General features: G+C 43.6%; 10 pseudogenes; all 10 read left to right on the top strand.

The window, feature by feature from the left end:
- The first annotated feature begins 2,775 nt into the window (after positions 1 to 2,775).
- LOC148267541 (5S ribosomal RNA) lies at positions 2,776 to 2,893 on the top strand (annotated as a pseudogene).
- Positions 2,894 to 3,709: 816 nt separating this feature from the next.
- Positions 3,710 to 3,828, top strand: LOC148267540 (5S ribosomal RNA; annotated as a pseudogene).
- Positions 3,829 to 4,830: 1,002 nt separating this feature from the next.
- On the top strand, positions 4,831 to 4,949 carry LOC148267539 (5S ribosomal RNA; annotated as a pseudogene).
- Positions 4,950 to 5,286: 337 nt separating this feature from the next.
- LOC148267538 (5S ribosomal RNA) lies at positions 5,287 to 5,405 on the top strand (annotated as a pseudogene).
- An 819-nt stretch (positions 5,406 to 6,224) lies between these two features.
- On the top strand, positions 6,225 to 6,342 carry LOC148267537 (5S ribosomal RNA; annotated as a pseudogene).
- An 813-nt stretch (positions 6,343 to 7,155) lies between these two features.
- On the top strand, positions 7,156 to 7,274 carry LOC148267536 (5S ribosomal RNA; annotated as a pseudogene).
- Positions 7,275 to 7,623: 349 nt separating this feature from the next.
- LOC148267535 (5S ribosomal RNA) lies at positions 7,624 to 7,742 on the top strand (annotated as a pseudogene).
- Positions 7,743 to 9,653: 1,911 nt separating this feature from the next.
- LOC148267534 (5S ribosomal RNA) lies at positions 9,654 to 9,772 on the top strand (annotated as a pseudogene).
- Positions 9,773 to 11,029: 1,257 nt separating this feature from the next.
- On the top strand, positions 11,030 to 11,148 carry LOC148267533 (5S ribosomal RNA; annotated as a pseudogene).
- Positions 11,149 to 13,330: 2,182 nt separating this feature from the next.
- LOC148267532 (5S ribosomal RNA) lies at positions 13,331 to 13,449 on the top strand (annotated as a pseudogene).
- The last annotated feature ends 662 nt before the right edge of the window (positions 13,450 to 14,111 follow it).

Raw genomic sequence — 14,111 nt, 5'->3', positions numbered from 1 at the left:
AAATGGGACGGGTGTTATCATACAACACTAATGCACCGGATCCCATTAGAACTCTGCAGTTAAGCATGCTTGGGCAAAAGTAGTACTAGTTGCACCCGTCTTTTTACAGACGGCACGTTAAACGTTATGCGTGATGGGAGCCACGGTCCACCGATTCATTCACCAGCGTGAGTCGCGATGCCAGAGCATTTTGCTTTATCTTTTTTGTATATTCATTTATAGTCCACCATGTGATAAGAGTGTTATTTCGAGCATCTTACATAGTAGAATAATAAAAATAAAGGGGCGGCGGGCAGTCCGTTCATCTTGGCATGAGTCAATCTACCGGGGCATTTCACTCAATATTAGAATTAAAATTAGAGGTGTGGTGTGTGCGCACAACAAAATAAATAAAGGAAGGGGAGAGGGAAGGAAAAGGGGTAGATGTATTCGCAACGCAGTATGGGACGTGTGCGATCATACCAGCACTTATACACCTTATCCCATCAGAACTCTACAATTAAACATGTTTGGAATAGAGTAGTACTAGAATGGGTGACCTCCTAAGAAGTCCTCTTGTTGCACATGTATTTTTACAGACGGGGTGTTAAACATTACGCACGACCAGAGCCACAGTTCACCGGCATGAGTCATGGCACCAGGGCATTTTGCTTAATATTTTTTGTGCATTCATTTACAGTTTATCACATGATAAGAGTGTCATTATAATTATTTTACATAGTAGAATAATGAAAAATGAGGTGTGGCGGGTGGTCCGTTCATCTGGTCATGAGTCGAGGCACTAGGGCATTTTGTTTGATATTAGAACTAGAAGCAGTGGAATAGTGTGCATGCACAGTGAAATAAATGATGGGAGGGGGGAGTGAAAGAGAAGTGGAATATGTATTTGCAGTGCAAAATCGAATGGGTGCGATCACACGGGCACTAATGCATTGGATCCCATCAAAACCCCGCTATTTAACATGCTTGGGCGAGAGTTGTTCTAGTATGGGTGACTTTCTCGGAAGTCCTTGTATTGCACCCGTCTTTTCACAGACGTGGCATTAAATGTTACGCGCAATCTGAGACACGGTCTGCCTATTCATTCGCCAACGTGAGTCGCAATGCTGGGGCATTTTACTTAATATTTTTCATGCATTTATTTATAGTCCACCACATGATTAGAGTGTCATTACTAGCATCTTACATAGTATAACAATGAAAAAAGAGGTAAGGTGGATGATTCGTTCATCTGAGCATGAGTTGAGCTGTCGGAGTATTTCGCTTGATATTAAAACTAGAAGTAGAGGTGCGGTGTGCGTTCACATCGAAACAAATGATGGGAGGGGGGAGGGAAGGAGTAGGGGTATATGCATTTGAGCGCGAAATGGGACAGGTGCAATCATACCAATATTAATGCACCAAATTCCATCAAAAATCGTAGTTAAGCATGCTTGGGTAAGAGTAGTACTAAGATGGGTGACCTCTTGGGAAGTTCTCGTGTTGCACACATCCTTTTACAGACAGAGGGTTAAATATTATGTGCGACTGGAGCCACAGTCTGCCGGTTCATTCACCATCATGAGTCACGGCACCAGGACATTTGCTTAATATTTTTTGTGCATTCATTTATAGTCCACCACGTGATAGGAGTGTTATTATGATTATCTTAGTTAATAGAACACTGAAAACAGAGGTGTTGTTGGCAGTTTGTTCATCTTGGCTTGAGTAGAGGCGCTGGGGCATTTCACTTGATATTAGAACTAGAAGTAGAGGTGAGGTGTGCGCACATAGTGAACTAAAGAATAGGAGGGGGAGGGAAGGAGAAGGGGCATATGCATTTACAGCACAAAATGGGACGGGTGCAATCATACCAGCACTAATGCACCGGATCCCATCACAACTTGCGGCTAAGCGTGCTTGGGCGAGAGTAGCACTAAGATGGGTGACCTCCTGAGAAGTCCTTCTGTTGCATCTGTCTTGTTGCATATGGGGCATTAAACATTGTGTGCGACCGAAGCCACAGTCCGTTGGTTCATTCGCTGGCGTGAGTTGTGGCAACGGGGCATTTTGCTCTTTATTTTTTGTGTATTCATTTATAGTCCACCATATGATAAGAATTTCATTACGAGCATCTTAAATAGTAGAACAATGAAAATAGACGTGTGGCGGGCGATTAGTTCATCTAGGCGTGAGTCGAGGCACTAGGGTATTTGCTTGATATTCGAACTAGAAGCAAAGGTGAGATACGTGCGCACAGTCAAACAAATGATGGGACGGGGGAGGGAAGGAGAATTGACACATACATTCGCAGCATGGAATGGTACGGGTGCGATCATACCATAACTAATGCACCAGATCCCATCAAAACTTTGCGGTTAAATGTGTTTGGGCAAGAGTAGTACAAGGATAGGTGACCTCTTGGGAAGTCCTCTTGTTACACCTGTCTTTTTGCAGACGGAGTGTTAAACATTACGCATGACTGGAGCCACGATCCGCCGGTTCATTCGTTGGCGTGAGTCATGGTGCCGGAGCATTTTGCTTAATATTTTTCATGCAGTCATTTATAGTCCACCAAGTGATAAGAGTGTTATTACGATTATCTTAAATAGTAGAACAATGAAAACAGAGGAGCCGTGGGCGGTCTGTTCATCTAGGCTTGAGTCGAGGTGCTAGGGCATTTCGCTTGATATTAGAACTTGAAGCAGAGGTGTGGTATGCATGCACAGTGAAACAAAAAATGGGAGGGGGGAGGGAAGGAGAAGGGACATATGCATTTACAGCCCATTTTGGGACAGATGCGATCATACCAGCATTAATGCACCAGATCCCATTCGAACTTGCAGCTAAGCATGCTTGGACAAGAGCAGTACCAAGATGGGTGACCTCCTTGGAAGTCCTTGTGTTGATTCCATCTTGTTGTGGATGCAGCGTTAAACGTTAAGCGCGGCCAGAGCCACGGTTCACTGGTTCATTTGCAAATGTGAATCATGGAGCCAAAATATTTTGCTTAATATTTTTCATGCATTCATTTATAGTCCACCACATGATAAGAGTGTCATTACGAGAATCATTAATAGTAAAACAATGAAAACAGAGGTGTAGCGGGCGGTCTGCTCATCTATGCTTTAGTCGAGGCATCGGGGCATTTTACTTGATATTAGAACAAGAAGCAGAGGTGAGGTTTGCATGCACAGTGAAACAAAGGTTGGGAGAAGGGAGCAAAGGAGAAGGGGCACATGCATTTGCAGCGCGAAATGGGACGGATGCGATCATACCAGCAATGATGCACCGGATCCCACCAGAACTCTATCATGTAGCGTGCTTGGGCGAGATTAGTACTATGATGGGTGACCTCCTGGGAAGTCCTCATGTTGTACCCTTCTTTTTATGGATAGGACATTAAACATTATGCGCGACCAAAGACATGGTCCACCGGTTCATTCATCGACGTGAGTCGCGGTGCTGGGATGTTTTGCTTAATATTTTTTGTGCATTAATTTATACTCTATCACTAGATAATATTTTCATTACAAGTATCTTACATAATAGAACAACAAAAACAGAGGGCAGAGGGCAGTCCATTCATCTGGGCGTGAGTCGAGGCGCTGTGGCATTTCACTTGATATTTGAACTAGAAGCAGAGGTGCGGTGTGCGCGCATATTGAAGTAAATGATGGGAGGGGGAGGGAAGGAGTAGGGGTACATGCATTTGAGCGTAAAATTGAAAGGATGCGATCATACTAACACTAATGCACCGGATCACATCAGAACTCTCCAGTTAATCGTGCTTGGGCGAGAATAGTACTAAGATGGGTGACCTCTTGGGAAATCCTCGTGTTGCACCCATCTTTTTGGGAATGGGGCGTTAAACGTTACGCACAATCAGATCCATGGTATGCCATTTCATTCACCGCAATAAGAGTGTCCTTACTAGCATCTTAAATAATAGAACAACAAAAATGGATGTACAGCAGGTTGTCCATTCATCTAGGCATGAATCGAGGCGTTAGGGCATTTCGCTTGATATTAGAAGTAGAAGCAGAGGTGAGGTGTGCGCGCACAACAAAACAAATGATGGGAGGAGGGTGAGAAGGAGAAGGGGCACATGTGTTTGCAACGTGTAATGGAAGGGGTGCGATTATACCAACACTAATGCACTAGAACCTATCAGAATTCCGTAGTTATGCGTGCCTAGTTGAGAGTAGTACTAAGATGGGTGATCTCTTTAAAAGTACTTTTCACATAAAGCATTAAACGTTACTCGTGACCAGAACCACAGTCTGCCAGTTCATTCACAAACGTAGCACCAAGACATTTTGCTTAATATTTTTTGTGCTTTCATTTATAGTCCACCACGTGATAAGAGTGTCATTACGAGCATCTTACATAGTAAAACAACGAAAAACTAGGTGTGGCGGGCAGTTCGTTCACCTGGGCATTAGTCAAGCTGCTGGGGCATTTAGTTTGATATTAAAATTAGAAGCAGAGGTGTGGTGTACGCAGACAGCGAAACAAATGATGGGAGGGGGGAGGGAAGAAGAAGGGTTATATGTATTTGCAGCACAAAATGGAACAGGTACGATTATACCAGCACTAATTCACTAGATCCCATTAGAGCTCTAAGGTTAAGCATACTTGGGCGAGAGTAGTAATAAGATGGGTGACCTCCTAGAAAATTCTTGTGTTGCACCCATCTTTTTGGGGAAGGGGCCTTAAACGAGGCACCGGTGCATTTTGCTTGATATTAGAACTAGAAGTAGAGGTGCGGTGTACACACACAATGAAATAAATGACAGGAGGGGGGAACGAAGGAGAACGGGTATATGTATTTGCAGTGCAAAATTAGATGGGTGCGATCATACCAGCACTATTGCACCAGATTCCATCAGAACTTCGGAGTCAAGCGTACTTGAGCTAGAGTAGTACTAGGATGGCTGACCTCCTGGGAAGTTCCTGTGTTGCACCTGTCCTTTTGTGGACCGAGCGTTAAAAGTTTCGCACGACCAAAGCCACATTCGCCGACTTGAGTCGCAGGGTCGGGGCATTTTTCTTAATATTTTTTGTGCTTTCATTTATTGTTCACCACGTGATAAGAGTGTCATTACGAGCATTTTATATAGTAGAATAACAAAAAATGAGGTGCGGGGGGCAGTCCGTTCATCAATACATGAGTTGAGGCACTGGGATATTTTGTTTGATATTAAAACTAGAATCAAAGGTGCAGTGTGTGCGCACAGTGAAACAAATGATGGAAGGGATGAGGGAAGGAGAAGGGGTATACGTATTTGCAGCGTAGAATGGAATGGGTGCGATTATACCAGCTCTAATGCATCGGATCCCATAAGAACTTCGTAGTGAAGTGTGCTTGGGTGAGAGTAGTACTAGGATGGGTGATCTCCTAGGAAGTCCTCGTGTTGCACCCGTCTTTTTGCAAATGGGGCGTTAAACATTACACCTGACTGGAGCCACAGTCCGCCAGTTCTTTCGCAAACGTGAGTCATGACATTAGGGTATTTGGCTTAATATTTTTCATGCATTCATTTATAGTCAACCACATGATAAGAGTCTCATTATGAGTATCTTACGTAGTAGAACAATGAAAACAGAGGTGCGGCGGGCGATCCATTAATCTGGGCGTAAGCCGAGGCACCAGGGCATTTCACTTGATATTATAACTAGAAGTAGACGTGTGGTTTGCGTGCACAGCGAAACAAATGATGGGAGGGGAGAAGGAATGAGCATGGGTATATGCATTTACAGCGTGAAATGGGACGAGTGCGATCATACCGGCACTAATGCAACGGATCTCATTAGAACTCCACAGTTAAGTATTCTTGTACGAGAGTTATACTAAGATGGGCGACCACCTAGGAAGTTCTCGTGTTGCACCCATCTTTTTGTAGACGAGGCGTTAAATGTCACGCATGATTGAAGACACGGTCGATCGGTTCATTCACCAGCATGAGTCATAGTGCCAGGGCATTTATCTTAATATTCTTTGTACATTCATTTATAATCCACCACGTGATAAGATTATCATTACATCCATCTTACATAGTAGAACAATAAAAAAAGAGATGCAGCAGACGGTCCATTCATCTGGGCGTGAGTCGAGGCGCCGGGACATTTTGCTTGATATTAAAACTAGAAGCAGAGGTGCGGTTTTCTAGCACAACAAAACAAATTATGGGAGGGTAGGGGGAAGGAGAAAGGATATATGTATTTTTATAGCGGAATGATATGGGTGCAATCATACCAGCACTAATTACCGTATCCCATCAGAACCTCACAGTTAAGTGTGCTTGGGCAAGAGTAGTACTAGGATGGGTGTCCTCCTGGGAAGTCCTTGTGTTGCACCTATCTTTTTGAACACGGGCTGGTAAACGTTACTTGCGACTGGAGCAAAGTTATGCTGATTCATTTGCCGCCGTGACTCGCGGCGCCGGGTTTCTTAATATTTTTTGTGCTTTCGTTTATAGTCCACCACGTGATAAGAGTATTATTACAAGCATTTTACATAGTAGAACAATAAAAACAGAGATGCAGCGGGAAGTCTGTTCATCTGGGCATGAGTCGAGGTGTCGAGGTATTTCTCTTGATATTAGAACTAGAAGTAAAGGTGTAGTGTGCGCCACCCGCTAAACAACTAACGGGAAAGAGGAGGGAAGGAGAATGAGTATATGCATTTGTAGCGGGAATGAGACGGGTGCGATCAAACTAGCACTAATATATCGATTCCCATTAGAACTTGACAGTTAAACGTGCTTTGTCGAGAGTAGTATCAGGATGGGTGACCTCTTGAAAAGTACTCGTGTTGCACCCATCTTTTTACGGACGGAGCATTAAACATTACGTGGGACCGGAGTCACGGTCTGCCAGTTTATTTGCAAATGTGAGTCGCGGTGCTGGGGCATTTTGCTTAAGTTTTTTATGCATTCTTTTATAGTCCACCATGTGATAAGAGTATCATTACGATTATCTTACATAGTAGAACAACATAAATAAAGGTATGGTGGGTGGTTCGTTTATTTGGGCATGAATCGAGCCGTGCAGGGCCTTTTGCTTGATATTAGAACTGGAAGTAGAGGTGAGGTGTGCGCGCACAGCGAAACAAATGATTGGAGGGGGGAGGAAATGAGAAAGGGTATATGTATTTGCAGCGCGGAATAGGATGGGCGTGATCATACCAGCAGTAATGCACCGGATCCCATCAAAACTCAGCAGTTAAGTGTGCTTGGGCGAGAGTAGTACTAGGATGGGTGACCTCCCTGGAAGTCCTCATTTTGCACCCATCTTTTTACAGAGGAGGCGTTAGGCGTTACTCATGACCGGAGCCACGGTCTGCCGGTTCATTCACAAATGTGAGTCGCGACGCTAGGGCATTTTGCTTAATATTTTTCGTGCATTCATTTATAATTCACCATGTGATAAGAGTGTTATTATGAGCATCTTACATAGTAGAACAATGAAAAATGAGGTGTGGCAAATGATCCATTCATCTAGGCGTGAGTCGAGCTGCCAGGGCATTTCGCTTGATATTAGAAATAGAAGCAGAGGTGCGGTGTGTGCGCACAACGAAACAAATGACGGGAGGGGGAGGGAAGGAGAACAGGCAGATGTATTTACAGTGCAAAATAGAGTGGGTGCGATCACATCAGCACTAATGCACCAGATCCCATCTGAACTCTGCAGTTAAGCATGCTTGGACGAGAGTAGTACTAGGATGGGTGACCTTCTAGGAAGACCTCGTGTTGTACCCGTCTTTTTGCAGACGGTTAAACGTTAGCGCGACCAGAGCCATAGTCTACTAGTGTGAGTAACGGCTCTGGGGCATTTTGCTTAATATTTTTTGTGAATTCATTTACAGTCCACCACGTGATAAGAGTGTAATTACAATTATTTTACATAGCAGAACAATGAAAAACGAAGTTCGGCGGGTGGTCCATTCATCTGAGCGTGAGTCAAGTCGTCGGGGTATTTCGCTTGATATTATAACAAGAAGTAGAGGTGTGATATTTGCGCATACCGAAATAAATGACGGGAGGGGGGAGGGAAAGAGAAGGAGTATAGGTATTTACAGTGCAGAATGGAATAGATGTGATCATACCAACATTAATGCATCAGATCCAATCAAAACCCCACAATTAAGCGTGCTTGGGCGAGAGTAGTACTAGCATGGGTGTGACCTCTTTAAAAGTCCTCATTTTGCACCCGTCTTTTTATGAACAGGGTGTTAAACGTCACTTGCGATTGGAGCCACAATCCACCAACGTGAGTCGCGGCACTGGTGTATTTTATTTAATATTTTTCATGAATTTATTTATAGTCCGCCACGTGATAAGAGTGTCATTACGAGTATCTTACATAGTAGAACAACAAAAATAGAGGTGCAACGGGTGTTCCGTTCATCTGAGCGTGAGTCAAGGTGTCGAGTAATTTCGGTCTATATTAGAATTAGAAGTAGAGGTGTGGTGTGCACGCACAACAAAATAAATGACGGGAGTGGGAGGGAATGAGAAGGGGTATATGTATTTGATGCGCGAAATGGAATGGGTGCCATAATACCAGCACTAATGCATCGGATCCTATCAGAATTGCATAGTTAATCGTACTTGGGCGAGAGTAGTACTAGGATGAGTGATCTTGGGAATTCCTCGTGTTACACTCGTCATTTTATTGACAGGGTGTTAAACGTTATGCGCGACTGGAGACACAGTTCGCCAGTTCATTCGCTGGCGTGAGTCGCGTGCCAGGGCATTTTGCTTAATATCTTTTATGCATTTATTTATAGTACATCACGGGATAAGAGTGTCATTACGAGTATCTTACATAGTAGAACAACGAAAAAAGAGGTACGGCAGGTGGTCAGTTCATCTTGGCGTGAGTCAAAGCACTGGGGCAATTCGCTCTATATTAGAACTACAAGCAGAGGTACGGTATTCGCGCACAGCAAAACAAATGACAGGAGAGGTGAGGGAAGAAGAAGGGGTATATGTATTTATAGCGCGGAATGGGAGGGGGGTGATCATACCAGCACTAATACACCAGATGACATTAGAAGTCTAAAATTAAGCATGTTTCTGCAAGATTAGTAATAGGATAGGTGACCTCCTAGGAAGTCCTCGGGTTGCACCTGTCTTTTTACACACGGGGCTTTAAATGTTACGCACTGAGCCATGGTTTGTCGATTCATTCAAAAATGTGAGTACTGGCACCAGAGAATTTTGCTTAATATTTTTTGTGTATTAATTTATAGTCCATCACGTGACTAGAGTGTCAATGCGAGCATCTTACATAGTAAAATAACAAAAAAATGAGGTACAGCGGGCAGTCCGTTCATCTGGGCATGAGTTGAGCCATTAGGGCAATTCACTTGATATTAGAATTAGAAGCAGAGGTGCAACATGAGTCGCAACACTAAGGCATTTTTCTTTCGTGCATTTATTTTTAGTCCACCACGTGATAAGTGTGTCATTATGAGCATTTTATTTAGTAAAACAACGAAAGTGTGGCGAGTAGTCTGTTCATCCGGGCATGAATCGAGGTGCCGAGTCATTTCGCATGATATTAGAACTAGAAGCAGAGGTGAGGTGTGCGCGAACAGAGAAACAAATTATGGGAGGGGGGAGGGAAAAAGGAGGGGCACATGCATTTGCACCGCGGAATGGGAAGTGTGCAACCATACAAGCACTAATGTACCGTATCCCATCAGAACTCTGCAGTTAAGCGTGCTTTGGTGAGTGTAGTACTAGAATGGGTGACCTCCTGAAAGGTAATCATGTTGCACCCTTCTTTTTACAGATGTAGCATTAAAAATTATGCGCGACCATAGCCACGGTCTGCCGGTTCATTTGCAAACGTGAGTAGCGGCGCCAGACCATTTTACTTAATATTTTTTGTGCAATTATTTATAGTCTACTATGTGATAAGACTGTCATTACAAGCATCTTACATAGTAAAACAACGAAAATAGAGATGCGGCATATGGTCCGTTCATCTAGGCATGAGTCGAGGCGCTGGAGCATTTCACTTGATATTAGAAATAGAAGTAGAGGTGCACTGTGCGCACACAGCGAAATAAATAACGGGTGGGGGAAGGGAAAAAGAAGGAGTATATTTATTTGCAACACAAAATGGGATGAGTGCGATCATACTAGCACTAATGCCTTGGATCCCATTAGAACTCTACAATTAAGCTTGCTTGGGCGAGAGTAGTTCTAAGATGGGTGACCTTTTGGGAAGTCATCGAGTTATACCCGTCTTTTTGCAGACAGGGCATTAAACGTTATGCGCGACTAGAGTCATAGTCCGCCGGCATGAGTTGCAGTACCAGGACATTTTTTTTAATATTTTTCGTGCATTCATTTATAGTCCTCCACATGATAAGAGTATCATTACAAGCATCTTACATAGGACAATAACAAAAAATGAGGTGCGGCGGGCGGTCTATTCATCTGGGCATGAGTCAAGCTGTTAGGCCATTTTGCTTGATATTAAAATTAGAAGTAGAGGTGTGGTGTGCGCGCACAGCAAAACGAATGATCAGAGGGGGAGGGAAGGAGAAGGGGTACATATATTTACAGTGCAGAATGGGACGGGTGTGATCATACCAGCACTAATGCACCCAATCGCTTCAAAACTTTGCAGTTAAGTGCGTTTCTGTGAGAGTAGTACTCGGATAGGTGATCTTTTTGGAAGTCCCCTCGTGATGCACCAGTCTTTTTGTGAGCTGGACATTAAAAATTTTTCTCGACCGGAGATACCATCTGCCGGTTCATTCGCTAGCATGAGTCGTAATGCCGGGGCATTTTGCTTAATATTTTTCATGCATTTATTTATAGTCCATAACGTCATAAGAGTGTCATTACGAGTATGTTACATAATAGAACAACAAAAATAGATGTGCGGCGAGCAGTCTGTTCATCTGGGCATGAGTCGAGGCATTGGGGCATTTCACTTGATATTAGAAGTAGTGCGTAGTGAAATAAATGATGGGAGGGGGGAGGGAAGGAGAAAGAGCACATGCATTTGAAACGCAGAATGAGACGCGTGCAATCATACCAACCCTAACGCACCGGATCCCACCAGAACTCCATAGTGAAGCATGCTTGGGCGAGAGTAGTACTAGGATGGGTGATCTCCTAGGAAGTCCTCGTGTTGCACCCATCTTTTTGTGGATGAGGTGTTAAACATTATGTGTGATCGAAGACACAGTCCGCTGGTGTAAGTCGCGGCGCTGGGACATTTTGCTTAGTATTTTCGTACATCCATTTATAGTCAATCATGGGATAAGAGTGTTATTATGAGTACCTTACATAGTATAACAACAAAAACAGAAGTGCAGTGGGCGGTTTGTTTATCTTAGCGTGAGTCGAGGCGTCGGGGTATTTTGCTCTATATTAGAACTAAAAGTAGAGGCGCAGTGTGCGCGCACAGAGAAACAAATGATTGGAGAGGGGAGGGAAGGAGGTATATAGATTTCAGCACGAAATTGAACGGAACTAATTATACCAGCACAAATTCATTGGATCACATAAGGACTCCACAGTTAAGCGCGCTTGGGTGAGAGTAGTACTAGGTTGGGTGATCTCCTAGGAAGTCCTTGTGTTAGACCCTTCTTTTTGCATACGGGGCATTAAATGTTTTGCACAATCGAAAATAAGGTCTGCCAGTTCATTCACCGGCGTGAGTCGCAGCGCCGAGATATTTTTTTTAATATTTTTCGTGCATTCATTTATAGTCTACCACGTAATAAGAGTGCCATTACAAGCATCTTACATAGTAGAACAACGAAAAACAAGGTACATCGGGCGGTCCGTTCTTCTGAGCGTGAGTCAAGGCACTGGGAAAATTCGCTTGATATTAGAATTAGATGCAGAGGTGAGGTGTGCGGGCAAAGTGAAATAAATGATGGGAGGGGGGAGGGAAGGAGAAGGGGCGCATGCATTTGCAGCATAGAATGGGACGGGTGCGATCATACTAACACTAATGCATTAGATTCCATCAAAACTCTGTAGTTAAGTGTGCTTCAACTTAAGTAGTACTAAGATGGGTGACCTCCTCTACAGTCCTTGCTTTGCACCTGTGTTTTACAGGGCATTAAACGTTACGCGCGATCAGAAACACAGCTCATTGGTTCATTCACCAGCGAGAGTCGCAATGTAGAGGCATTTTGTTTAATATTTTTTTGTGAATTCATTTATAATCCATCACGATATAAGAATGTCATTACGAGTATCTTACATAGTAAAAAAATGCAAATAGAGGTGCAGCCGACGGTCTGTTAATATAGACATGAGTTGAGGGGTTAGGACATTTTGCTCTATATTAGAACTAATATCAAAGATGCGGTGTGTGCGCTCAGCGAAACAATGACAGGAGGGGGTAGGGATGAGGAAGGGGTATATGTATTTGCGGAGCGAACTGGAACGACTGCGATCATACCAGCATTAATTCACCGGATTCCATCAGAACTCTACAGTTAAGCGTGCTTAGATGAGAGTAATAATAGGATAGGTGACCTCCTTGGAAGTTTTCGTGTTGCACCTATCTTTTTGTGTATAGGGCATTAAACATTACGTGTGATCGGAGTCACGATCCGCCAGTTCATTCACATACGTGAGACGCGGCACTGGAGCATTTTTTTATCTTTTTCATGTGTACATTTCTAGTCCACTACGTGATAAGAGTGTTATTACGAGTATCTTACATAGTATAAAAATAAAAAAAGAGGTGCGGTGAGCGATCCGTTCATCTGGGTGTGAGTTGGGTGACCGGGGCATTTTGCTTAATATAACAAATAAAAACTGAGGTGCGGTGTGCGTGCAAATTGAAACAAATGATGGGAGAGGGGATGGAATGATTAGGTGTACATGCATTTGAGTGCGATCATACCAACACTAATTCACCATATCCAATCAGAACTCCACAGTTAAGCGTGCTTGAGCGAGAGTAGTACTTAGATGGATGACCTACTTGGACATCCTTATGTTACACCCGTCTTTTTGTAGACGGGGCATTAAACGTTATGTCCGATTAGAGCCACAGTCCGCCAGTTTATTTGCCCAAATGAGTCGCAGCACTGGGTTATTTTGCTTAATATTTTTTGTGCCTTCATTTATAACCCACCATGTGATAAGATTGTCATTACAAGCATCTTAATTAGTAGAACAACAAAAATAAAGGTGCGATGGACAGTTTGTTCACCTAGGCGTGAGTCGAGGTGCTGGGTAATTATTCTCGATATTAGAACTAGTTTTAGAGGTGATGTGTGCGCACACAGTGAAATAAATGATGGGAAGGGGAGGGAAGGAGAAGGGGTATATGTATATCTAGCACGAAATGGGATAGGTGCAATCATACAAGCACTAATGCACCGGATCCCATCAGAACTCCGCAGCTAAGCGTGCTTGGGCGAGAGTAGTTTTAGGATGGGCGACTTTCTGGGAAGTCCTCTTATTGCACTCGCCTTTTTGGCACGGGGTGTTAAATGTTACGCGCGATCAGAGCCACAATCCACCAGCATGAATCGCGGCGCCGGAACATTTTGCTTAATATTTTTTATGCATTCATTTATTGGCCAACATATAATAAGAGTGTCATTACGAGCATCTTACATAGTAGAACAACAAAAAATGAGGTACGGCAGGCAGTCAGTTCATCTGGGCGTGAGTCGAGGTGCCTGGGAATTTCACTTGATATTAGAACTAAAAACAAAGGTGTAGTATGCGCGCACAACGAAACAAATGACGGGAGGGGGGAGGGAAGGAGAAGGGGTATATGTATTTGCAGCGCAGAATGGAAGGGGTGCGATCATACCAACACTAATGCACCAGATGCCATCGAACTCCGCAGTTAAGTGTATTTGGGCGAAAGTAGTACTGCGATGGGAGACCTCCTGGGAAGTTCTCGCGTTCTACCCGTCTTTTTGGGGACGGGGAGTTAAACGTTACGTGCAACTGGAGCCACAGTCTGCCGACATGAGTCGCGACGTTGAGGCATTTTGCTTAATATTTTTTTTGCATTCATTTATAGTCCACCACGAGATAAGAGTGTCATTATGAGTATCTTACATAGTAGAACAACAAAAATAGAGTTGCGGTGAGTGGTCCGTTCATTTACACATGAGT

This window comes from Carica papaya, chromosome 3 (assembly GCF_054855325.1).
Source record: "Carica papaya isolate Zhongbai chromosome 3, ASM5485532v1, whole genome shotgun sequence".
Lineage (NCBI taxonomy): Eukaryota > Viridiplantae > Streptophyta > Magnoliopsida > Brassicales > Caricaceae > Carica > Carica papaya.
The sequence above is the reverse complement of the archived record's forward strand: the minus strand, read 5'-3'. Positions and strand labels throughout refer to the sequence as shown.